Source organism: Tachyglossus aculeatus, chromosome 1 (assembly GCF_015852505.1).
Source record: "Tachyglossus aculeatus isolate mTacAcu1 chromosome 1, mTacAcu1.pri, whole genome shotgun sequence".
Taxonomy (NCBI): Eukaryota; Metazoa; Chordata; class Mammalia; order Monotremata; family Tachyglossidae; genus Tachyglossus; species Tachyglossus aculeatus.
In genome coordinates this window covers 94,900,668-94,904,005 of record NC_052066.1, presented here as the reverse complement: position 1 = coordinate 94,904,005, position 3,338 = coordinate 94,900,668, and positions in this window count along the sequence as shown.

The window sequence follows — 3,338 nt, the reverse complement described above, 5'->3', positions numbered from 1 at the left end:
GTCTGTCTCCCCCTTCTAGACTGTGAGCCCATTGTTGGGTAGGGATTGTCTCTATCTGTTGCCAAGTTGTAATAATAATAATAATGATGGCATTTATTAAGCGCTTACTTTGTGCAAAGCACTGTTCTTTGTACTTTCCAAGCGCTTAGTACAGTGCTTTGTACACAGTAAGTGCTCAATAAATACTATTGAATGAAAATGAATGAATTGTTCCAGACATTTAACTCCCTTCTTAGGCCTCCTGTCCCCCGGCCTACCCCATCCCTTGCCTCCTATTGACCTGGCCACCTACTTTATTAAGAAAATTGACACTAGCAGGTGTGAGCTCCCTAAAATTGCCCCTGCCCCTCCTCAGTTTCTCCCACTTCCAGCCCACTCTTTAATTCTCCCATCCTTCCTAGCAATATCTCCCTTCCTCCTCTCAACAGCCACCCCTTCCACCTGTGCATCTGACCCCATTCTTTTGCACCTTATCAAAAAAACTTGCCTTGTGGTAGGGAGGACTGTAGGAGTTGTAAATTGTGTGTACTGGGCGTGCATGCACGTTTCTTACGTGTGTGTGTGTGTGTGTGTGTGTGTGGTCTCCAAAATCTGTCTGGGGTGGTACCTGAGAGTTATAGGGCCAAAATGGTCTCTCCCCTCAGTGTCACTACCCCTAGATCCCACTCCTCACTTTCTCTCCAACATTTTCAGTCTGTGTCTGTTGTCCCACAGCTGAGAGGGAAGAGATCGGGGGGGAGGGTGGCGGGGGGGGGGGAGGTGTTTTGATAAACCTCTTCCTCCTGCCCTCCCTCTCAAAAAGATAAATGGAAGAAATAGTTGACTCAACTTGTAGTTAGTTTTTTGTAAAACTTTGTAAGTGAGAGTTAGTGAGGGAAATCCCAGCCTCACTTGATTTGATCTAAGCAGTTTTCATAACCTCAACCCCAACCCATTTGCATCTTTAAGAAAAGCACACAAGCAAATGAGCTAGTTAGCCCAGGACTCAGTCATGCTAACCCAGTATCTTGCTAACTTCCTCCTGTCTCAAAAGAAAATGGAGAAATGGGTCGTTCGGGTTTTCTGTCGTTCATGCCCTTACTCAGGAAATGTTCACGTCATCTTGACAATGATATAGTCTGTACATGCTGTTAGTCTTTCCCACCTTCTTCTTTGTCACCTATGCACCCCACCCCCAGCCTCAAAACACTGATGTACATGTCCTAATACTCTGGGGCTTCCCTTAGCTGTAATCTATTTTAATGTCTGTGTCCCCCACTAGACTGTAAACTCCTTGAGTCCAGGGATCGTGCCTACCTATTCTATTATATTGTACTCTCCCAAGTGCTTAGGAGAGTGCTCTGCATAAGGTAAGTGCTTAATAAATACCATTAATTGATTAAGGAAGCAATATTCATAGTATTTTTTTTAATGACAGTATTTTCCTGAAAATCCCCATTCCCATTCCAAGAGTTTGGTTAGGAATGGGAACAGGGATCTGGGGCTGTGGGACTGAGAGAGGAATTTTTAAGTATGAGTGAGACTTGGGTATGTTTGCAGCCGAAGGAAAAGGAGCCAACAGAGTGAGAGGTAGAAAATTGAAGTGAGGGAGGCTGTAAAAAGAGGTAGACAAACCAGTGGCTCTCAATTCTCCTCTTCTAAGCCCTCATTTCCTCTACTCCCTCTCCCTTCTGCGTCACCCTTGCACTTGGATTTTTCCCTTTATTCACTCCACCCTCAGCATTTATGTATATATCTGTAATTTATTTTAATGTCTATCTTCCTTTCTAGATGGTGAGCTTCTTGTGCTAACTGTACTTAGTACAGTTCTCTGCACACAGTAAGCACTCAATAAATACTGTTGATAAATTGATTGATAAAGCTCCCTTTAGACTGTAAGCTCTTTGGCAGGGAACATTTCTACCAACTCTGTTATATTGTATTCTCACAAGCGGTGAGTACAGTGCTCTCCACATACTCAGTGTTTGATAAATACCATTGATTGAAGGACAGACTAGGAATGAGTTCCTGTTTCTTAACTGTCCATTGGCTGAAGAACTGTTGTCACTTCCACCTCCAGATTCCATTGGGGGGGGGGGGGGGTCACACTTTTTTTTTTTTACTGCTATTTGTTAAGCTCGTACTATGTAATAATAATGATGGCATTTATTAAGCGTTTACTCTGTGCAAAGCACTGTTCTAAGCACTGGGGAGGTTACAAGGTGATCAGGTTGTCCCACGGTGGGCTCACAGTCCTAATCCCCATTTTTACAGATGAGGTAACTGAGGCACAGAGAAGTTAAGTGACTTGCCCAAAATCACACAGCTAACAATTTGCGGAGCTGGGATTTGAACCCATGACCTCTGACTCCAAAGCCCGTGCTCTTTCCACTGAGCCACAGCACTATACTAAGCACTGGAGTAGATATAAAGATACACACACCATGCCCCACATGGGGCTCACATTGTTAATCCCCATTTTACAGATGAGGGAACTGAGGCCCAGAGAAGTGAAGTGACTTGCCCTAGGTCACACAGCAGACAAATGGCAGAGCTGGGATTAGAACCCAGGTCCTTCTGACTTCCAGGCCCTGTGCTCTATCCACTAGGCCATGCTGCTTGTCCCACTCACGTTGTGGGGATCCAGTGAATAACAACCCAGTATTCTCTCTGGCTACTCTCCAGGGATTTGAATTGTTGACGTGGCACCACCTAGCATTCCCCTTTGCTGGGCCATCTGAGGATGGCAGGGGCTCCAGGAGAAGTGATGTTTACTTTTGGGTTGGCAACACCACACGGAGACCTAGAAGCCAGCATCTGGGTGGCCGCAGGTATGCATATTTGTCTTGTCTTATGCTGTCGAGGTATTCATTCATTCAATCGTATTTATTGAGCCCTTGCTGTGTGCAGAGCACTGTACTAAGTGCTTGGAAAGTCCAATTTGGCAACATATACAGTCCGTACCCAACAACAGGCTTACAGTCTAGAAGGGGGGAGATCCCAAGTCCACCTGTCAAACTAACCAAATGATATTCATTTCAAATTATTTCAAACCATTTCAAATTAATCTATAGTATACAGATGACATAACAGTCCCAGAGAAATAAAATGATTTGCCCAGGGTCACACAGCAGACAAGTGGCGAATCTGGGAATAGAACCCTAGTCCTTCCTACTCCCAGGCCCTCGCTCTATCCACTAGGCCACGCTGCTTCTCTGCAGCTGCCGCCGTTTCCCTTCCTCAGCTTTAACACTTCCCATTCGCTGGATTGAAACTCAACTTCCATGCCCTTCATTCTCAGTCTCTTTTGCAGGCTCCTCCTCCCCCTCCCATCCTCTTACTGTGGGGGTTCCCCAAGG